The following is a 24,613-nucleotide window of genomic DNA, read 5'->3' on the forward strand; positions in this document are numbered from 1 at the left end:
GTCTGAAGGGTAGCTACTTCATCTATATTTATAAGATTGTTCTTTAGCATAATACCCTCTTGGGACCCACACAATGCTACTGTCAGGAAGGAGGTGTTAAAATGCAGCAGAGGCAGAGGTAAAGGCACAATAGCCTTATGCAAGAGTTGGTTAAAAGGAAAAGGCAGATCAGAACAATGCGTTCACTTCCCTACCCGCCACCCACCCACACACTGGTAATCTTCGCCCATTATTCAAATAGAGAAACTTGAAAGCCTTTGGTTAAACTTTTATACCCACATTTTTAATTGACTCTGTATTCCTAAATTCTAGCCAACATGGACATCCTAGTGCCAAAAGACCATGACAAAGATTTATGACAATTCACAGACAATTTGACATAACCATCCAATTCAGATACATTTTAGACTGACATCTAAACTTTGGGGTCTTGATCCTGAAAACTGTTGACTGTGGGTAGGCCCTTGCACCCATGCCGTAATAGATGGGACTTTGCATAGGTTCAGAAGTCCAAACTGCACAGAGTAGGACTGGGACCCTAATTGTGAAACGTTTTGCAGATTACAACCAAGGTAGAACATATTAGGAAGGAGATCAGATTTCATCTGAACATAAATTCTCAGACTCCTTCAGTGGTTTAGACAGAATAAAAGAGGTATTTTGAAACTTGCATTCTCAAAGTAACGAATTAGACACTTAATAAGTGGCCTAATTTTCAGGAGTGCTATGCACCCAGCAGCTCAAATGGAAGTCATCATTAATGTAGGAATGAAACAAATATTCTGGAGATTATACATGCCAATAATACTCTCATAATCCTTTTGCAAAACCTTTTTTGTTATTCACATACTAGATTAATTGAACACTTCTGTAACATTTGTGAACAGAAAAGTGCTCCTCCCTCTTCCAAAGTTTAAGTCACCCAATCAGAGAACAAAAATCATAACACATGACTTAGGATACCATTCACAGAATGCAAATAATAAACAGCAAATACCAGTTCATGAATAAATCCGAGGATAAAATTTGTTTAATGTCAGAGTTTTAAAGGACAAGAAGATGAACAAGTCAATTACTGTATGTCTGGCTCTTCATCTTCTTGAAGTAATTGAAGATTCAGTATCATTTTTGTTGAGTTATTTTTAATTGATCTCATTTGCTGAAGCAAATTAGGTGTAGCATTGTTCTCAGCATGATATATGCATCTGTGCAAATAGGAAAGAAAACGTGCAAGATTTAAAAAGCCCTACCATGGAAAAACAGTCAAAAGCAGATAAATGCAATTCATTTGTAAGTCTAGTCTTGAAATATTATGATCAAATTTATGTATTAGATTGTTAGTGATAGTTTCCATCAAGGTCAGGATAAATTGCTCAATTAATAAATGTCTGCTTGAACCTGACAACCATAAAACTTTCCCTTGAATGTAATGAAGTGACCTTAGTCACAGATACTGAGGGCTTTCTTGCAAGACTGAGCCATAAATGTATACTCGTAAAACCAGATTTTCAAAAGAGTTTAGGACCCAGCACAATTGGCAGCCCAACTGTGGATGCTGAGCACCCTTGAAAATCTGCCTCTACTGTCTTCACTATGGACAGTATTTTCAAAAGCACTTACCTTTGGCCTATCTCTGATCCCATTGAAATCAATGGTAAAGCTCCCATTTGTTTCAATGGGAGCAGTTAGGTCATTGCGTAATGCTTCCGAAAATCCAACCCTATATATAAAAAGTGTAAATACTAACCCAGATTCTTTCACTCAATGGTTTCTGCTTGTTCTGCAGGCAAAATCTGCACTGTAGATCCCTACCAGCAAGAAGTCTACCATGAGCATGCCCCCTCCCGCATCAATGATCTTGTCTGTGTTCTCTTTTTCCCTCATTACCAATCCTGTTTTCACAAAGCGTGTATTCCACGGGGCTATTGAGAGACCCAACCAGGTGTGACATACTGCATCACAGAGGAATGATCCCAAAACTAAAGTTGAACATTTTTTCTGAAAAATGGTTAATGAAGAAATGAGGCAGAAACTCAAATGATCATGGGGTGATGCTAGTTTGATAATTAAAACCCTAAAGGAATGACCAGAGGAACTACAATAGAAGAAACCAGTTGACTGTGTAGTCCAGTAGCCTTTTCTCAACAGTGACTTATAAATGCAGATTTAAAGGAAAGGAAAATAAATCACAATACACATTATGATATTTTACAAGGGGGAGGGGAGTGCTAGTTATCTTCCTGACCCCAGCTGTGCTCCAATTGATGCCTTGCAGCATGAGGTTCAATAGCCTTTATAACGTTCAGCCTAGCTCATATAAATTCAGAGGTTATTCTACTTCATGTGCTTAATCCCCTTTTGAGTCTTGCTGAGCTAGTTTTTTTCAGTGATACCCTGAAGCAGAGTTGTGTGGGACACAGTGAAAAATAACTGGATGAAAAATAAATCATCTGATCTATAACCTATACACAGACAGCCTGTAGGTGGAAGTGAATCAAACAGTTGGGCTGTTAACAGAGTTTAGTATAGCTTGGCAGAGGGATTTTGAAGAATAGAGCTGTTCGTGCTCATGCCTTTATTTCATTTATTTAAAAGGTTACATAAAATTAACTATGTAGATTTTTTTAGCAATAGCTAAAGAAAAGGAATATGCACAATGCATTTGCACAAAATGTTAATGATTAGGCCAAAGCTGTACAAACCCTGCAGTATTTGATTCACAGGGATTAGAACCAAAGGAAACACTTTCTGGAGTTGAATCTGCAAAGGAATACCTTCCAGGAGTTCTCCAAGTGGGGCGGAGAAAACCACATCTATTCAATTTAGGTTTTATACTGATGTCCATCACCATCTGAGGACTTGGATGGTTGTTCGGTTGTGTGGTGATTACAATTCTCACGTAATATCTGTGTACTTCTCATGAGGTTGGGCTCTAGTGTAGAAATACGTTAATCAGAGCAGGCTTGAGTTTCAAGGCAAGTATTTTGCACAGCTCTGCTTCAGACTGCGGACTGGCTATGCCCAGATATCATGGACAGATTCTCTTCTGCAGCTGAGGCCTGCTAAATGCAGCAGAGAACGTTCCATGCTTCTCCCTCACACTTGCACCACTGTCACCATCCCAGATCCAGGGAAGGGGTTCCATAAGATCTAGAGGCCAGGAATGAGAATCCAATGGAGCCTCTGCTCTTACCCTAGACTGGGTCTGGCAGTTTGTAAGGTGTATTTTACTGCCTGCCACATAACATACTAATATGTGCCTAACATTTGGAATGAGCAGGAACCACCAGTTCCCCAGCTGTTTCAGCACCGTGTGAGATAAGGAAACCCTCTGAAGCTCAGACCAGAATAGTGAGCAGTACTTATATTTGTGCCATACAAGTTTATGCTTGCCCTCCTAGTATGTACTCACCCTGTGGTACACAAAACCTCACTTTCATTAGAAAAATTATAAACATTTATGTCTACTATTGCAGGGAAAATAGCTTTCATTTTGGCTTTGTATTATTGTTCTTGGTGGGGTGAATGTACTTCTGTGGCAGAGCAGCGTATGGAGAACACAGATTTGTGCTTATTGAAGACTACCAAGTATTGCTGAATGTCAATGTGAGTAATGAAAGATTCTTCACCTTGCTGACAGAGAGGTGGATGTTATGGAAGACCCCTGGGGATTAAAAGAGACAGGGTAGTTTCTGGAGAATAGCAAACCCTTCTTCAGATCAGATAAAAAAAGAATCTTCAAAAGTTTGGCCAAAATTTGAACCAAAATTCAGAATACCATCTCTATCTGAACTGAACCTACAGATTTTCTGTTTGTCTATCACTAGTATTTTGAATGAATTTCTTGTTGCTTGACAATATCAGCTTTATTCCTTAAAGTAAAGCATAAATAGATTGGAGAAGCAAGTTCCCAATTCCTACTTTTCCTTTGGGAAGAAAAAACACCATAGCAGAGATCACCAATATGTTTAAAGTAAGCACTTTCCAACTTGGAAGTTAATGAAGTAATCTATTAGTCTTACAACATCTCAATGCCTGTGGCTGAAGCAAGAAAACAAATTCATAATACACATCACACCAACAGGAACGACTTTATATATGTATCATAAAATGTTAATGAGCCTACAAAGTATCTGATTTATGTAATTTAATCCAAACCTCATAGTTCAGGAAGCATAATGAGATATATTAGGTGCAGTGGTTTCCAATTCTTGCCATAGCATGCTCTGAATATATCTCAGTTATTTACAAGATGGACATGTCTCCTCTGTTCTTTACACAGATAGGCAAGCAAACCTGGTCCTCAGAGGTTTTCGGTGCTTAATGTCCATTCATGACTTACCCTATATTTTATTCTTGAGTAATCAGGAAACTGTAAGCTGTGCAGCTTTAAATTTTTATTGAAGGTCTTGTTCAAGCTTTCTGGTGATCCTCAGAATTAATGTCTGATGCTCTGAAGAAGAAATAAATATTTATAAGTGACATGCAGTTTTAATTAAATGTTTTAACTCATACCAAGAACTGATCAAGAAAAATAGGTCTACCAGGGCTGAGTATACTGGCCTTTCATAGTGGTGGTTTGAAATAAAGTTAAATGGAACATCATTCTTGCCGTATCACTAGAATAAATACTAGGACTAAAATTGTGCCCCATATAGGCATGAATCCAAGATTACAACTGATCAAGATCAAAGAGATGATGTGTGATGGTATACATACAAGAATTATTTTCATTTTTATGCCCCCCCCATGTGAAGTTGTTATCCAAGTGATAAACTGCTGACTCGTGTGATAAACTGTGGGACCAGCGGTTATAGAGCAATGCTCATGACAGTGAGGTGTAGCAGAAATGTTTTATCGGCGTGAGTTTGGGCTACCTACATTACACATGCATGGCAACGCCATATGTGTGTATTCTGATCAGCCAAATTATGATTCGAAAAGGAAAATGCCCAGCTTCCCAGTGGGACCCAGCACCTGGTTCTAGCCCGGATATGGACTCTAGACTTCAAAGTTGTGACACTTTAGTAGACACTAAAGTAAAATAGGGTTTTGGAGGTTAAGACCCAATAACAATTTTTAAAAAGACTCTAAACCATTCTGAAAATAGTCCATACCTGTAACCTACATGGCAGTGGCATGTGCTGAATTGAATATATTGATGATGTGGTATAGAAGTTTTACTGGCAACCATTAAGGTGGTTTTGCATAACTGACTCATAATTTTGGCACACCTCGTCATATATTTTGTGTGGACACATAAAGAATACAGTGGCATGTAAAGCTTCCAAAAGTCTTTGGAACCCGTTGAGACAAAATATAAAAGTTGCTGGAAAAAATGTGAGTCACTATCTGTAATAGTACTTCTCTTGTATCTGACAAATGAAACTCAGTTGAAAGATATCTTATAAATGTAAAAAAATGATAATACTGAAATGAGGAACACCTGATACATATAATTTAAGAAGAAGGAAAAGGTGTAAAACATTCCAGTTGGGTTCTAGTGTGATCTACAAAAAGTACAAAACAGAAGGGGGTCCAGTGAATATATTTTTGAAACATTTATTTGTAACAAAGTCACTTCATATCTTTTGACAAGTGAAAATTTGATTTTATACAACTGAAAACAAGTTCTATCAACATTTCCAAATTAGAGATAGTCTTAAAACCAGGGTGCCGAAGAAAATATAAATGAAGGTGTGTCTTGAATTGAAATGGTTACATATAACAATATATTGTGTCTACCAATCTTTCTCAAAGGTATTGAATAGAGAATATTGCATAAATGATACAAGTGTGACTATACCTAGAATATTTTGTTTCGGTCTGGACACCACATTAGTGGAAAAAAACTGTAGAAGGTGGAAGGAGTTTAGAGGAAAGCAACAAAAAATGATAAATGAGCTGGATAGACTGATTTAGGAAAGAATGCCCACCTGATGAGGAATGATTAAAGACCTAAGTATGTACAGCTTGGCTAAGCACTTAATAAGTGGACACATGTTAAGAGTCTGTAGATATTTCAGTCACAGGTTATATTAAGGTTTCATTCATAAATAGCCTGTAAAGGGATAGTAAATGATTATTAGACGTTTTAATAAATGTTTAATAGATTGTCACAGAGTCAAACATCTTTCATAATCATCATTCTGATGTGCTTATTACTACCTATAGCACACACTACTCATGTCTGTAATTTTTTATAACATCTAGCAATCATTTTTAACCCCTTGTAAAGATAACCTTAATAGAAACGAACCTTAATATAAAATGTGACTGAGATTTCAAAGGCGTTAACACCAAGAAGGGAGATGAATTACTTAGTGTGCCCCACAGGGATGTAAATGGAGAACAGTAATCGAATAAGAAGAGAGAAAAATTAGGGGTTGATTATCAGGAAAGCTTTTCTGACAGTGAGATGTATTCGATTGTGGTATCATTTCCCAAGGGAGGTGGCAGAAGCACTAATTGCGTGGGATTTTTAAAGTAATACTGGATAAAGCAGGGATTGGCAACCTTTGGCACGCAGCCCATCAGGGAAATCCACTGGAGGGCCAGGATGGTTTGTTTACCTGCAGCATCTGCAGGTTCAGCTGATTGCGGCTCCCACTGGCCACGGTTCGCCACTCCAGGTCAATGGGCACTGCGGGAAGTGGCACGGGCTGTGGGATGTATTGGCTGCCGCTTCCCGCAGCCCTCATTGGCTCGGAATGGCAAACCGCAGCCAGTGGGAGCTGTGATCAGCCGAACCTGCGGACGCTGCAGGTAAACAAACTGTCCTGGCCCTCCAGTGGATTTCCCTGACGGGTTGTGTGCCAAAGGTTACTGATCTCTAGGATAAAATATTCCACAATGTATTCTAGAAAGCACTAGTCTATTCTGGGCAGAAAGATGGACTGGAGAATGTAATAGGTCTTTTCCCTCTCCAACTTCTTCACTCTATGAATGGGCTGAACTGGTCTCACTTTATGGACTATGGATTTCAATATAAGACCAGGAACCGAGAAAAGTGAAAGGGGATTAAGAGCCATGGAAAATAGTCAAATATAACCAAAGATGGACGGTTTCAAAACTTTAGGTACTCAGTGGAATCTTCAAAAATGTTCTTACAATAAAATTCTAAACCATGTTCTGAGTTTTGTTATTTGATACACTATAGTTTTCTTAACAAAGACCTACATGTTGGGAAATTTCTTTGTTTGATTTCTCTTTTGAACAAGCTGCTGAATTTCCTGACCACGTGGGCACCTCCACATTTGTACACTTCAGGTGGAATGCTATTGGGGCCTGGAGACCTGCCCATGGACAGCTGTTTGATCACATTAGTAACCCCGTTTAAAGAAGGATCCACACAGGACAGGATATTGTGGGAGTGAGACAATGGTTCCATCAGACATAGTTGATTGACATTTCAGGAGACTAGCAAGAGAGAATATTGCCTTTGTCTGTGAGCAGCTGGTTACCATCTGCTGTGAGGAGAGAGGCTGTACCACTGGATTTTGGGCCATACACATCATGGAGACCTTTGTAGGAGGTCTTTATGTCATGCTTGTCATTCGCTTCCCGCAGTTCTACAGCTTTCTGCTCCCAGCAGAGGTTCTTCAATAGACTTAATCAGGTTTGTAGTGTTTGTTTGGCCTGATGTTACCTGCTTTTCTTCATTGCTGATTTTGTGTCCAAAACGTAGGATTTGTATGTGTTGTGCATAGTCTCCAATAGCTGGTCAATCTCAGGGTCATTCTCATCAAACTAGTCTTGGAGTTTCCATCTTACAAAACTGAGAACCTTGGATGCCATACTATATGTGACATCTCTGAGCTTCTGGCAGTTTTCCTCAATATCTGTGTTGTGCTCTACTAATGCAGTTTCCAGTGCCTGTTCCAACTTTTCTAGTTTGCTGGGGTCTTTTCTGGCAGACACATTGATTTTCTTTGGTAGTCTGAAGAATCTTCTGGGGCACTTTGGTGAGAAGTGTAGTGACATGATGCTTCTCCCAAGTCGAAGGTCTGACCAACGTTTGGTTCCTCTCAAAGACTGAGTGATGTGCATATCTGTAATATCTTTAGATTGTATAATTACATAGAGCAGCACGTGATGTTGTTTTGACCTGGGATGCACTAGTAAACTAATAAAGTTAAAATGAATTGAAACTGAAGAAAAATACACAAGACATATTTTGTATCTAATCCTAAATGAAATAAAGCTCCACCGAGATGGCATTTTGGTAATGTGTAGGGGAGCAGCTATAGGTTTGTGAGACTAACAACATGGTATGGAGAAAGTCACCAAGGGTAAAAGTCAGGCAAACAATTCAACACTGAAAGAAAAAAGTGGAACCAGTGGAGTACAGGATTCAAACAGTAATAAACCATTAACAACAGGAGCTGCCTTTCTTCCCTCTCCACTTGTTTAATTTTTCTTCACCTTTAGCAGGTCCCCTCTCACTTTGAGCTCTTGTGGGGAGAGTGTGGCATTACTGCATTCATCAGTCATCCGAAGTTCTAGAAAGCAATCAATGAGAACTGCTGCAGTGACTATAGCTTAGCTCGTGAAGAATTAAGAGAGTGGAAACAAATAGCCCGTATCACTAGTCATTTTGTGAGTTGGAACTAACTAAGCTGGCTCCGTTTTTTAAAGAGGTGCCCACTAAATAGTTTTGTGAGGCTTCCACAGAGCAGGTATTAATGTTTTACACTCTACCCCGGGCTATGTAATGATACACACACAGAGCAATCGCTCTTTGTTACCTAGTGACACTGCTGAATTAACTAGCAACAAATAGCTAGCATCCATTTCACGGGTGGCATTTTAAATCTATATTTTTTTAATGATTTCCATTTATCAACAATCAGCTATCAGTTGCAGCTGCCCATGTTTTACAGCACCTGAACTGAGTTAAACCTGTGAACACCTGAGCTTCATTTACATTTGGCTCAAGTCAGCTTGGAACCTGACATCACCCTGCACGTGGCACAACCACAAACTGATGATGACAATAAACAAAATTAACAACATCACTCTGAATGTATATTAACTATTTTAACTTGCAGAGATTAAAAGAAGCTTGGGGGATGTTGGGAGCTTGCATATCAAAAAGAATGGAAGAACTGATCTGTATTACTTAAACAAGATTTTGCACATGCACTGCAGCAGGTTGAATGCCTGCTTTGCAAACCACACATCCTTTATACATTTGTGTAGTGTCTATTTAAACAGATATTTCACGTGATTTGCTAAATCTTTGTGTCTCTTCAGAAGGAGTTTTAGATTGCTGGCCAAAGGACTGAGTTATATTGTAAGTGAAGGTGCCTAAATAATTAAACCCATTACTGAGTCTCAGCAGCCAATTTAATAGAGTACTTTCTGAGACCCAATTGACAGTGAATAATATCCATTGTCACTGTGTCTTCATGGGTTACAGAAATAATTTCATGTTGCCATTACACTACAGTCGCTAACTATTTGTGTTCTTCAAAGGGGCGGCATTTCTTTGATGCAAAGGCATAATAAATATTTTTGCACAAGGGAAAATAAAAGAAATAACTTTCTGACATGTGATTCTGAAGATGAATGTATGTTATTCCCTCATCCCAAGGTGCAAGAATACAATGAGTAGAAGCATACGAAACCTATCATTTGTTGCTCGCAAAATGCACTTATATTATTCTATCTAGAATTTTTTCAGGAGAGACGCATCATTTTGTAAAATTCTGTGGATCAGGTTTCCAGCAGGCCCCAGAAAGACTGCTTGTGACGTTCAGATGCATCTTTATTGGTGTGTGACAATGGGCAGTGGCACACACAAAAAGGTAGCAGTGCATCCAAATAGGAAGATAGATGTACAGAGTCCAAAGATTGTGTGGGGTACTCGAAGGTCAATTGACCCGTGCAAGCAGATGTGCTTATACATTTAGTGGCTGCATTATTAGAGACTTGTTTTTTAAATAAATGGCCCTGTTCTAACTCTGCCAACAGTAAGGGACACATATGGCAGAATGCAGGGCTTTTAGCTGTTGTATGCTTTTTTGTGGGCCTAGGATTAATTATTTATGGACCTTTTGTTGCAAATACTCTGCAGAAAATAATTTAGGGGCGTAGTCAAGCAATTCAGTTAAAAAAAGAGACACCTTCAGCTTCCTGAACTTTCTCCCAAAATTGTAACTAAAGTGTTTTTGTCTTATTTTGGGGGTTTGAAAAACATAGGCGTGTGGGGGAGGTTGCTTTTTTTAAAATTTTGAGTGCCTCAGCTTCATGGTCTGATTTGAATGAGTAATAGAGCTAACTAACTGCCTTGAGATAGCTGAAAGCCGGCCATGTTGAAAATCCCTTAAGGTTAGTTTGTGAGTGGAACCCCATGCGTATGCAGGGGAAGTAAGAATCTTCCTTACACAGGCAGACGCTGGGGATGGATATGCAGAAGTAAACAGGCACTGCATGCCATAATACTCTGCAAATGGTATAGGTCCAGGAGGGGTGAGTATGTAGGGGTGGGTCCTAACTGTGCAATTCTGCCACCCTTCCATTGGGAAGTACTTTATTCATGAGAAGTCCCATTGACTTCAATGGGTACTACTGAATAAGAAGAAGGGTGGCAGATTCAGAAACTGAGAAAGGAGACTGGAAGAGTTTGAAACACTGCAATATCCTTTATTAAAGGATCACTGTAAGAAGCATGTTTACAATACAGTTTATTTTATATAGAATTTTTCACAAGATCCATCGTCAAGTGCTTAATTAAAAGAGTTAATTATAAGTCAAAGAGAATAGGTAGCTGTTACAGTGACATTTAAACAGGGGGAAAGACTCAAGGGAAAGCTGCTGAGTTGCTGTAAATTGACATTCCAGCTGGAGGTCATATGAGTGGTTTTAGAAATCACAATATTGTGACTCCAATCCTGTTAATACAAATAAACATACAGAAGCCCCATTGACTTCAATGGAACTATGCTGATTTATTGTGGATTGGGAACATAGTCTCTAATTTCACCGATTTGGACTGATATTTATAATTATTCTTATATTCTTATTTCTGCGGTCATTAATCCTCCCTGGGCTCACAAATCCGGAACCTTCCCCTTTCCGACACAATAAAACTGCACAAATTCTGTCACATTTAGAACTATTCACACCATTCTGGGTTGCATAAGGTGTGTCAGATTTTCCTTAAAATATTTCTCGGCCCTCTTTAAAATTCTAGCAATAAGCCAAAATCCAAATGGCAAAACCAGTCACTACCTTCTTTTGTTAACCTGACTGTAATGATGGTCTGTGCTAAATGCCAACTACAAATGGCAGGAAAATATGAGCTTTACAGAGGCATGGTAATCCTTTCCAAATCGTCTACTGCATATAAAATGAGAGTTCTGACCTCAGGCAGGGCTTTCAAGTTAGTTATACTGCTAGTATTACAAAAATATGCAAAAAACTCTAACTTTGAAAATGTGCATTGGGATTTAAAGAAAATACAGATATTTAAATATTTGGGTCATAGTTAATGATCTCCAAGCACAAGCTTGGCATGAAGAGTCTGAGTCACTCAACTGAAAACTCACCTTCTGTGAATCCACATAAATCCATACATTGCTACATGCACTGCAGATCTATGTCTGGCAATACTGCTCGGATGAGAAAAGGAAAAAAATGGATATTACATGGGCATTGTGGGCTGGACTGGGATTTACGGGCCTTTCCTGATGAACATTTATGGATTGATGAGGCAGCAGCTCTTGCTGGATAGACACCCTGAAGTTCATGGTGGGAGGGTGGGTAAAAGGCCAAAGGAGAAGATCTAGAGGAGGTGGCTTAGGAGGCCACCCATCCCTAAAAGCATGGATCATAAAGAAGTCAGATCACCAAGCCAACCAAAAGTTCTGGACTTCCTCTTCCTGATGTCACCAGCCAATCTGAATATGAAGATAGGCTTGCAGGGCTAGCTGGCAGATAGGACTCTGGCTAGGGCTGGTGTTAGTTGGAATGGTATGTATGTGAGTTGGGAGGGCTGTGTGAACAACTTCAGCTCAGGTTCTTAAACCTTTCCTGTGTTTTCGTGATGTCCATGAATTGAAAAGATTCATGATTTCTGGTGGCTTCAAGATTCCTGGCAAACTCTTTTCACTGTTGTAAGTCTGATGTCCCAGTCTATGGAGTAGCTAGGTTATCGATAATGGTGACTCTGTTTGCCTGTAGAATCACTGCTCAATATATTCTTTTAAAAATCTACTTTATAAGCTGCAAGATGCCTTAAACCCTGAAGCCACTTTATGAAAACAAACTCTGTTGTAGTACAGCCAGATCATAGTTTATACAACATCTAATTCCCTTTTCAAGAAACACAAAACCGAACGGATATGTTTTAATTTTCTACTTGTGGTTTAGTTTCGATCCCAAGAATGAACAAGTAAACTCAGATGGTCTATAAATTACACCAATGTTTAATATGAATTTTATCTGGTGCTTTGAACAGATGATTGCTCTATTCCAGCAGTTCTCAGAACCATCTCTAACCCTTTGTGTAAGACGGTGTAGAAAATGTGCAAAGATCACCCAATGAAATGTGTAAATACACCATCCAATGCAGCGCATTTGCATTATGTACAGAACATCCAGCCACAGTATCAAACATGAGAATTACCCTACGTCATTTTCAGTGACATTGTAGAGAGAATGTAAAATGTTACAAAATGCCATGAACTCTCAATTTAGAAACACTGGAAATGTACAAACTTCCCCTCTTCTTCCTCCCGCTCCACCCTGCCCACCACCAACATATTGTTATTCAAGACAAGGGCAAAACTCCACAATTCACTTTAACAGGAGCAGGGCCTAAAAACAGTCCACTGGCTCCATTAAAAGCCACAGTCTATTTTACACATCCTTCCTTCTCTCTTCTCCATTCATATTACCACTCAGTGTTGCTCATGCCAGCTGTATTTATCCATTTCCCATTATTTAGTATTGACCCTCAAAATACCTACGGCTGGTTGATTTTGGAACTCAGCAGCAAAAGCAAATAAAGAATAGGCACAACATCAATTTTCCAGCAATATGTCAAACATATTATAGGACAAAGTCATCAATACGTTTAGCACATTTGGCTCCTTTTCTTTTCATCGCAAATGTCCGGCTCCAATAATAATCAATACTATATGTTGAGAATGTCTGCATTTATGAAAGCATTACCAAATGGGTACAGCTAAAGTGGATTCTGGTTGTTGAGCAAGCACTTCAGAAAGAGGATATGTGCAGAACTGTCAACAAAGGTTACAAAAGTAATGAGATGCACTGTAGCATCTCCCTTAAAAGTCTTGCTCCTCTGTGACCCATGTAATCTAATGTAGCACAAGAGATTCAGGACTACTGGGTTCTATCTCAGGTCAGCCTTTGATTGGCTCTGTGACCTTGGGCCAGGCACTTCAACACTGCATGCCCATATGTATCAATCATTCCTTATATGAGTATTGTGAAGCTGAATCAATTCAAGTGTTATAAGCTCTATGAAAGGCACTATACAGGAGAGGCTGTAAATCACTCTAGCTCCATTGACTTCAGAAGAGTAATGCTAATTTATGCCAGCTGAAGGTCTGGCCCTATATGTGCAGAATGTTATAAAGTTATTGAAATGCAACATTTCCTTCTTATTTAAGAAAATCTGTTATTTTTTTCTGTAGGTACTGTTCCTCCAAGTATATTGAGGATTCAGACAAGACATCTGCTGGTTGTGGCCATTGGCCAAGGCTGCACTAATTGCATAAGCATTTTGGCTTGCCATTATAACACATTTGGCATAACCATTTAGCGCATGCCACATGACATCCTTTCGATTACTGATGTTAAGAATCTGAACCCCAGCCAGTTGCACATAAATAGTTACTTATTAGGTAGGAGATGTTGCCTTATTGTTTCCCCATGTATAGTTAATTGACAGCTATTGCCTAGAGGGCTGATCCTATTACAGATAGGGAGCTCTAAAATTTGTTTTCAATCCCTGCAGGACAGTACCTGCAAGCATCAAAATAAAAGGGAGCACAGCAGTTGGACGGAAGAAATGATGGAAAGTGGAAACATTTACATAGCATGTTTTGATGATGGAAGTGCTTATCTCTCAGGGCTATAATGAGCCATTTTTCATGGTTTAAAACTCTTGCGAGCAAATCCCTGCACAGCCCTAGGGTGGAAAACATGTGCTATACCCTTTAGACTCACACCTGGCCCATTTTGCTTTGCAGTTACAAACAACCTCATTCTGGCTACGCAGATGCCTACACTCTAATGCTGCCTCCAGAGCTCCTGCAAAGCCTGAGAATAGGATTTGGAACAAGGGGAAAACTATTGAGAGGTTCAATAATGCAATCACCAAAGGTGTAGAACCATTTCTCTAAACAGTTATTTCATCTCAATAAGGAGATGCCAAAGAGAGAACACTAAGGTAGTAGCACAATAACAGGGATTCACATCCTGGTTGCTGCTCAAAATTATCTTTCAGAGAGTGGAGCATCTGCCTCGGACTCAGTAGAATACAGTCTTTATCAAGAGTACCCTAAATTCCAAAATGTTAATACTCAAGTGGAGATAAAAGAGCAAGTATTTGTTTCTACTTTGTTGGAATGAACCAAGTTTAAAATAGGGTTAAAATGAAGCTGTAAACAAATAGTTTCATTATTCATTCTCTCTCTTGGAATTACTGCTTATTATTTGTATTATGGTAGTGTCTAGAAGGCTCCAAAGCACTATACGTACACATAGTAAGAGACAGTCCTTACCCCAAAGAGCATGCACTCTAAATAGACAGAATAGACAAAAGAAATAATATCATCTCCATTTTACAGATAAGGGCTGTGCAGGGGCAGCTCTAGGTATTTTGCCGCCCCAAGCACGGCAGGCAGGCTGCCTTCAGCGGCTTGCCTGCGGGAGGTCCCCGGTCCCGCAGATTCGGTGGAAGCCTGCGGGAGGTCTGCCGAAGCCGCGGGACCAGCAGACCCTTCGCAGGCATGCTGCCGAAGGCAACCTGCCTGCCGCCCTCGCGGCAACCGGCAGAGCGCCCCCCGTGGCTTGCCGTCCCAGGCACGCGCTTGGCGTGCTGGTGCCTGGAGCCGCCCCTCGGGCTATGGACAAGCCAGAAGTTGAACTCAGATCTCCTAAGTCATAGGTCAGAGCTTTATCCACAAGCTCATCCTTCCTCATAATGACTGTCCTCTATGGGACAAATTTTAGTTGGCCTCCATAAGCTCTTTCGGTGCAAGGACTGAGGCTGTTTGTGTGAAAAGCCTCTCATGTGACCCTACTATAAGTAATAAGGTTAAAAGATGGATCGTAGCCGAGTCATTAAAACGCAGGGCAGGGCTCCTGAATATGTGGGTTCTATGCCTGGCTGCACCACAGCATCTCTGTGTGACTTTAGGCCAACGTTTACAAAAGCAGCTTCTGATTTTGGATGTCCATTTTGGCACACCTTGGGCTTGATTTCCAGAGTTGCTGAACACTGTTGGCTGCAGCTGGAGCCACTCAGCATCTCTGAAAATCAGGCTCAGGAGCCTCCAAAAGGCACCCCAAAAATGGAGATACCCCCAAATATGGTCCACTTACAAAAAATGTGGCTTTAAGTGTTCTGTGCTTCAGTTTGATAGTCTTCAAGAATGAGGATAATAATATTTATTTACTCCACAGGGGTGCAGGCAGGGCATTGCTAAGAAACTGGCTGAATTGAAGTCTATGTGCTATTGGGAAGGAGCATGCAACTTTTGATGTGTGTGTTCCCAATTAAATGGTTAAAATAAGAAATAAAGCCAAACTGAATTCTTTAAGGTTTGAGCCTCCAAGGTGGTTACAGCTAATTTAATTTAGTGGAGAATTGTGAATAACACAAGTGACAAAATTAAAGACTTTATTTAATATCTAATGCTGAGTTAAGCAAACAGGCATTACAATATAACCACATACTGTATCGATACTCACATTCTAAGATGAAATTATGCACTTAGGGGTGATCAGTCTAAATGAGGAGAATTGGTATAATTCTGTCTCTAACAGTGCCTTGATGGTAGATGGGCACACCGACTCTAAAACTAGCGTGCTACGCTTTTTATAATCACATGTCCCTTAATTAATGAACATTAAACCCACCATTTCACTATAATTAAATATTCTCTACTTTCTCATTGACTATTTAACATCATCTTAATTAGCATCTGCATAAATACCATATCAATAACTGTCAATCTAGATAGCATTTGCCTAAACATTAACTATTTATCTAAAACACTTGTAATAACCAGTTAGGACCAAAACATGTTTGCAATGTGACCTGGGGGTATGTCTTAACTTATATCTCTAACTTGTCTCTGAGCTGTCTCACTTCACGTCACTCAGATTTAGCAGGCCTCCCTTGACTATTGTGCAACCTATTTTTAGAAAATAGATTTTAGGGCCTACGTACATTTCAACACATTCCCATATAACATCGTGACGCTGTATGGAATCTGGGTGACACCTGAGGATATTATGAATATTAATATTGTAAAATTGCAATGAGTTATGCCAGATATGCCATGTAAGATATCTGCCAAAACGTTATAATTTGCCAAATATAATCTCATGTATATGTTTGTATCACCTTTATATTTTGGGTTATAGATATGTATATATTACAAAACTTGTGCTATGCTTCTGGGTGATACCACCAGACAGTTTGGCATCCACACTGCCTCACCTGCAGCTATACAATTGAACCATTGAGGGAAGGCAAAGGATACACCTTATGACTCAGCAAGGCATGCCTATGGACAGAACTCCAAGGTTTTCAAGCCATGTGCTGCTGGGCAGCTTGTGTTTGAAACAAAGGAAGCACAAGCCGAATGGCAAAAGACTCTAAAAAGGCAGCTCCTGCTTCTCCATTTTCTCTTCAGTCCTCCTTCTTACCTCTGGAGGAACTTTTCTACAAACTGAAGCTCTGAACAAAGGACTGAATGACCCATCCAAGCTGCGGATGTATTCCAGAGGGACTTTCAAGCCAGCAGACTCACCAATACTGCTAGGAACTTGATATATGGACTCTGAAGTTTTTGTATGCATGTGACTGCTTTACCATTTAACATCTCTCTTTTTGTTTTTTCTTTATAATAGTGGTTCTGAAACTGGGGCAGCCGCTTGTGTAGAGAAAGTCTCTGGCTGGCCAGGCCGGTATGTTTACCTGCCGGGTCCGCAGGTTCGGCCGATCACAGCTCCCACTGGCCGCGGTTCGCCACTCCAGGCCAATGGGGGCTGCAGGAAGTGGCATGGGCCGAGGGACGTACTGGCCGCCACTTCCCGCAGCCCCCATCGGCCTGGAGCGGCGAACCACGGCCAGTGGGAGCCGCGATCAGCCGAACCTGCGGACCCAGCAGGTAAACAAACCGAGCCGGCCCACCAGGGGCTTTCCCTACACAAGCGGCAGCCCCAGTTTGAGAACCACTCTTTATAATAAAACTTTAGTTTAGACACTAAAGGATTGGCTGGCAACATGGTATTTTTGGTACAATCCAAACCTATACTGACCTGGTAACGTGGCTGACCCTTTGCAGTCAGAAGAACATTTTTGTATATGTGAGCAGAGTTTAAAATAACTTCTCACTGTTCTGGACCCAGGTGCTGATTGGAAGCCAGAGAACTGGAATGCAATAAAGGGGGCTGAGTGATTTCTCTTTTGCTTCTTGGTAACCAGCCTGGGAGATCAGAAGCACAGTTTGTGACTGGTTGGGGAGTTTAACTTCAGTGTTACCCACCAGTCTTGGAAGTATCTACTCTCCCTTGTGCAGCCTGTCCCGACCTTGACATTTCCAGTGAGGGCTGCCCTGGGCACCACAGGTCAGAAACGTAATCAAGCACCATCTTTATAGATTACTAGCAAGACCTGGCCCTGATTGTGGCCCCTTCCATTCCAGCTTGCAGAGCAAGACCAGTGGGTAAATTGGATCAGGCTGCACCTCATGAAGGGCAGATGCACCTCCCCTAGGACAGAATGGCTTCCAGTGCTCCCCAGGGGGGCAGTAGTTCTGTAACATCCCCAGCAGAGGGCTTTTGGTACTGAACTTAATGGGACTATTCATGCTTGAAGTTAAGCATGTGCTTAGGTGGTTTGCAGGATTGGGCTAGAGTGTTCCACACATCATAGGAATGAGCCCTAAGGCATGGACTTCCTGAGTTTGGTTCTTGTGCTTTGATCATCCTTTCACTTCTGGTTTGTAAATGTGAAGAGCTACTTTAACCTAATTATATGTATTTAACAAGGGGTGAGAGAGAGAGAGAGAGAACAAGCCTGCTTGATTTCTTGCTTCTCCACTGATGGGTAAAGCTTTCCTATATCATATCATGCTTTTCTATTAGGGCATTAAAGAGTCTTTCTGACCCAAATCTACATCTTGAGAACAAAAGTAACCACAAGGAATGCTGTACTTAATCTGCCTAGATCCCACCCACAACAAAAGATGTAATCTGCCATGAATCTTATCCCTTGCCTAGTCTCTAAACCCCAAAGGAAATTGTGATTAAATACTTTCTAACACTCCACTTCCCTTGTGTGCCTCTGATTCAGAGAACATTATAATTGGCTCTAATATGTTGTGCATCTGGTGACAGTAGGGGCCAATGCTATGTTATTACAGTGAGCTTTCACCCCTGGTTGCTAAAACAAGATTGTGTACAGTAAATTTGTCTTACCTAATGCCTGAATAAGTTGTTTTAACAAAATGGCCTGGCTTTAAAGGAGATCGGAAAGCAAAATTCTTGCTAAAAGAACCGGCGGTGTTTTGAAAGACTGCTAGCATTGATAGAGTTAGGCAAATTGTAAATACTCTCTTAGCTTGAAAAAATTATTGTTATCGCAATGGAATCATTACTGTCTGTCTGTGAGTTTTGCCTCTGTGTATATACTAATGTCAGTAGGGCCTTGTCTGCTCTTGAAAGTTAACTGTAATGGCATAACTGCATCAGCACAGCCCTCCTACTGTTGAAATATTTATATCTCTGGGTATGTCTACACTACCCGCCAGATCGGCGGGTAGCGATTGGTTTATCGGATATATCGCATCTCATCTAGACGCGATATATCGATCCCCAAACACGCTCCCGTCGACTCCGGAACTCCACCAGGGTGAGCGGCGGTAGCGGAGTCGACAGGGGGAGCCATGGCCATCGATCCCACGCCGTGAAGACAGGAGGTAAGTTGAAATAAGATACTTCAACTTCAGCTACGCTATTCCCGTAGCTGAAGCTGTGTATCTTACATCGACCCCACCCCCCAGTGTAGACCAGGCCCTAATCAAGGTGCTTTATACTGGTTTAGCTATTTCCATACAGGAAAGGGAATAAGCTATTCCTGTATAAAGCATAACTTCAGCCACACTAGGGCATTGTGCTGATATAGTCATGTCAGTAAAAATCACACCCCTAAGTGACACAGTTATACTAGTACAGAATCTATGTATAGACCAGGCTTCTGATTCTATGACTCCAGGACAGACTCTGCCCCAGACTGTTCTCTCTGGGGGTACAGATTTTCTTGGATGATGTTTTCATTTGGCTTTTCTTGTAAGATGTGCTCATTCTTAATCAACAATAGAATAAGGTCTTGAACATATAGATATATAAGGCAAGTATCATACATACATGCTTTACATGGGGCTTGTAGAACTGGGATTCATCTATTTTTGTTCAAATGACAGTGCCAGCTTTAGAATCACCCAGATTCTCATAAATATGGATATCAACTGGCTTCTCCATGGAGATTAAGAGACAAAAGCCATCATGTCCTGACAACTTCTCTGAGATCATGCCCTGCTTGCCTTACTCGTGGAAGTAGTCCTTACCCATGTGATTACTCCCAGTGGAAACAATGGGACTACTTGCATGCATTGAGTTTGCAAAATCAAGCCCAGTCTGTTTTTCTATGTAAGTAGCAGCTTTGATTAAGAGTATGTAGCTTACTCCTTTTAAATTGATTCCTTAGGATCTACCCCAAAACTGAAAGTTTCTTAACCAAGGTTTTGGCTGCTGTGAAATTCTGCAACAAAAGAAAAAGCAGGCTAAGCAAGGTCTCTGACTCTGCCAACCCCTATCCACACTGAGTGGTAACATACTCCATGAACAGTTTAATTGAAATCAATGGCGCTATTCACACATCAGGTACAATTTGATGGAAGGGTGGCAGAACTGAGCCCAAATCAATTATTTACAAGAAAGTGATACTTTTCTTCTAACTTAAAAAAATTTGAGATTTAACCAGTTGTAATTTTTCTTTTTTTTTTAATATAGCTTATCAAATTTATTTTAATTAAAATTAAAAGAAAGACAAAGCCACTTTAACATTTCTAATCAACAGCAGTCTAATGAGGCATGTTGGCTCCTGTAGTTAGAACACAGTAGGATATTTTCTGAGATAATTTACTTCATTAATATTCACTGAAAGCAGATCATCTAATATCTTCCATGAGAGCAAAGAGGTAAAATACATCAAAAGGAAAGTTTTATTTTTGATACTGATGCTAAGCAGATGTTTCCCCTTGAAAGCCTCACAGCATCTAGTACAAAACACTCTCAATTAAAATAAAGGTATCATATATCTCAACTCTATCACAATCATTAAAGTGTATACAATAAGTAGGAGATATATGAATTATTAACAACAACTCAAGGAGAGTTAGCCTCATTTCTTGTGCATTTACCTTTATTTTAGCACGGTAACATTACATTGTTACATCGAACCAGATGGATATTACATATTTGCCAGTTATTCCGAATCTTTGTACTACTATTCCATTTTGGGGTGTGGCTGCTTCTGGCCAGCTCGAGCATAAGCAGTGGAGGCCTGGCTTTCACTTTGCACTTGTCCCTGTGCTTTCCTGACTGAAGAGTTCGTAATTCCACTTACCGTGTGCAAGGTGCGCGTGTGAGGGACTCCTTATACTTCATCCCACTGCACACCGAATCCATCCCTGAAAGTGTTGGTTCTTCCAAGCAGAGAATGTGTCTTATCATACTTCTCTAAAGGGCTGTATTAATTGTAAATGTATGGTACCACATAAATATATAATGATGATTAATAATAGAAATGCTAGTCAGAAAAAAAAAAGACAGAAAAAACACATTTGGGGTATTTTTCAAATTTTCTCCTGATCTTTCTGAAAATTTTAAATTTCATCAAAATTTGAAAAAAAATTAGATTGCCTCTAGATAATACCAACATTAATATAAGTCAGCGTAACTGCTTCTCAGCATTTCAGGATGGTTTGTATTGTTTGGATATAATGGAGACTGAAGAAAAAAGATGCTAAGGTCAAATGAAGGAACTATGAAAGGACATTTAAAATTAAAAAATGACATGCAAGATAAAAATAAAGATCACTGGGATCTGCCTAGCTAAACTCATGTGCATCACTTTGAAACAGTAGGAGTTATATACTGCTTGTATTTAATATCATTTTAGTCTTTAGTATGCAGTATAAATTAATTTACCAAAAAAATGCACTAGGTGTTTTGAATGACAGAAATTGTCTAAAAATATCTCAATTCAAATGTCTATTATGATTGAGTTTGTGTCATCCTAGCTCAGACTCACCTCTGTTTGTAGTTCATTACTGTTCTTAGTACATATTCTGGCATTTTAGTTGAAAGGGTGTCCCTGTCTGATAAAGAGCTATTGATAAATGGAAAGTAATTACAATGCAAAGCCCAGGTCAATACTGAGTAGAAATCCATTACCATCCAGTGGCTGTTTGGATGGTGTACGTGAATTGAATTAGTGCTCTCAGTCCAGTCCCTAGTGGATAAGCTTTCCATATTACAAAACCACTTCCCCATTGGGTCCTAACTGCTATTATGTTTAGCAATGTTAGCAGAGGAAACAGGGGGTGATTGACTATAGTGGCTCTCTCTGCTAGAACAGCAGTACTTGTGGCACCTTAGAGATGAACAAATTTATTTGAGCATAAGCTTCCGTGGGCTACAGCCCACTTCATCAGATGCATAGAATGGAACATACAGTAAGAAGATATATCTATATATACATACAGAGAACATGAAAAGGTGGAAGTTGCCACACCAACTCTAAGAGGCTGAGTGATCCCTTTATAACAGACCAAATGTGGGGCAGTGCTGGGAAACTTCCATTACCACTGTCCCCTTTGTGCTTGTTTGAAGGCTTTATGGAAGACTAGAAACTGACAGTTCGACATGCCGCCTGAAAACTAAATTAAAAATAAAGTATGGTTTCTTTTGAGATTTTTGTCATGATTGTTTCAGCAATTAAAAGTATCTAGTTAATTGATAGAAAAGTAAGCACTGGTGCTTTGGGAAAATGTCCGGATAAGCACAACCAATAACATTCTTTAATATCAGAACATTCTTTGGAGCTGATAATCATTTATTTTTCTTCAGTTGTTTAACACTAGACATTGTACTGTGTATTCAGCCCTGTAAAAACTTAGGCTCAGATTTAATCCCTGTGCCACAATTCGCTCAGCACGAGGAGTAGTCAGGAACCCAATTACAGTCACTAGATTCTCAAATGCACTGGGCTTGGTAGAAGTTTGAGCAGTCTAGGGACTTCTCTAATTTACATCAGCTTACTAAAGTACCCTAGGCACCATAAGCTAACTGAAAATTGGCATATGTCTACTCTGCCCTGCCCAGTGAGCCTCCAACACCAGCTAGTGGGACATTTGGAGTAGGAGCCAGCTGCCACACTTGATGCCAGCTGGTAGCTCCACTTTCCTGGGGGGAAGTATTAAGCTGGACCTTACTCCTTGGTCTTGCTCCTAAGTGGTGCATTGTGGTCAAAACATGGACAGAGTATCACGATCACGCTTTTATTTATTTTTTTAAAAGACATATGGACAATGATTAGATCAAAGACGGTTCAGCTGCTCATTTCTAACCAATTATTTGAATCTTACTGGGAGTGTGGGCAATGGCTAATGCATTGTAGGCACTACTATAATATTAATAGTACTAGTAATCAATACAATGAATAACTGTTAAGCATTATGAACAAAATGATCAAAAATGGCCCCACATGCTCTATTTTTTGACATGTATTTTTAGGCTCTTAATTTGCTCCATTTTCCAAAAGAAAGCACTATACATGCAAAGGGGTTTAACCTTTGCAAGCCAGACACTAGGGTGTCTGTCTGAGTTCTAAATGAAAATCTATGTTCTGAGGCACCAAGATCATGGGTATTTAAATGTGTATATTTAGAAAATATGTTTAGGTACTTTAAAATATGGCTTGATATGAATAAAACACAAATGCACAATCTTGTTTTACTTTATCTTTTTTCAGGACCCTTGTCAGTAGCACCATCATTTTTTTTCTGTTGACTCTACAAAGCAGTGCTCCTAAAAGACATTTTTCTAGGAATAACATTGCAGCACAAATGTGAATGAGGAAGAAGCTAGGACATTAATGCCTGAAAAACCACATTCAAAACCACCAATTCAAATGAATGTTAATGGTTTGGTTGCAGAGGTGAAAGCAAAACAATCTTCAGTCCCTTAATAATAGAGCTATCTCAATTTTCAGATACCTTTCTAAAATGTTATGGGCTAAATTTCTCAACAATTTGCAAATCAGACCTGTCTTTTGGATGCACAATGGGTCCAAATGCAATCTCCAGAGTTTTTGGAAGAGGGGGTAACTGAGACTGCAACTGTGTAAAGTAAATTTCACCAACCAAAGCTAGGGCCTGATGCCAGAGGACAGGTCAGAAAACAGCCAGAAAAAATGCCTCCTATAGCGTTTTCAAGCAGCATCAAAGAGCAGGGAGGCACAAAATCTTTAGGTCGGAGAATCTGGGCTTGTAGCATGCTGCCTGTGGTGAAGAAACACACACTAGACAGCTGCCATGCATTGCCTCATTAATCTGACCATCTTCTTCTCTTTTGTCAATCTCGCTTACAAATGTAGCCCCTGGGTTGGGGTAGTGACTCATTCTCAAAGCAATCTTGAGGTCTGTTAATATATTTTGTGTATCATATGGATTAGCCAAATAGTTCCTACCAAAGGATTTCAGCCCCTAGGTTGCTCATGGACTGTTTGCTTTGACTGTTCATTAATTATTATTTAAGCTCTGTGATTAGTAATCCAAGGCACATGGTAACATTTCCACTCCTTTAGGTTGCTGTAACTTGTCTTGGTAGAGTAGATAGGAGTGTAGCATCTCCAGGATGCTACAGGTGGGGAGTGTGGACAATAGTGACTTAAATATCTGTATACATACCCCATGAAACAGCAGAAAATCCTCCTGTGTCCCAGGTAACGGACCGCCTATTGAGTTTCCAATGTCAGGCACTCTGACGAAAAAAACCAAACCAAAACATTTCTTTGTTCTTATCTGTTTTAATATCCTATTTCTGTGAGCAAATACTTCTAACTCCTTTGCTGATCTATGCCCAGGCTTTTCCCACAAGTATTATTTCAAAGAAATGCTGTATTCAACCAAAGTTTGGTTTATTTGGAGTAGAAATAAATTCAGCCTTTTTATGTTACCCTTTCATTCTGATTCCCCATAATTCCAGCCTTAATCATAATTTTCCTAGACTGCTTGGCTTAAGTACTGTAAGATTAAATTTCCAGCTCATAAGATAC

General features: G+C 39.9%; 1 long non-coding RNA gene across 1 annotated transcript; it reads right to left on the bottom strand.

The window, feature by feature from the left end:
• Nucleotides 1-1,041: 1,041 nt before the first annotated feature.
• Nucleotides 1,042-24,319, bottom strand: LOC123373941. The gene is made up of 3 exons (XR_006580945.1): nt 24,246-24,319; nt 4,343-4,453; nt 1,042-1,205 (listed from the first exon to the last, which is right to left on the bottom strand). It is a non-coding gene; the product is annotated as an uncharacterized LOC123373941 (long non-coding RNA).
• Between the last annotated feature and the right edge of the window lie 294 nt (nt 24,320-24,613).

Source organism: Mauremys mutica, chromosome 7 (genome assembly GCF_020497125.1).
Source record: "Mauremys mutica isolate MM-2020 ecotype Southern chromosome 7, ASM2049712v1, whole genome shotgun sequence".
Taxonomy (NCBI): domain Eukaryota; kingdom Metazoa; phylum Chordata; order Testudines; family Geoemydidae; genus Mauremys; species Mauremys mutica.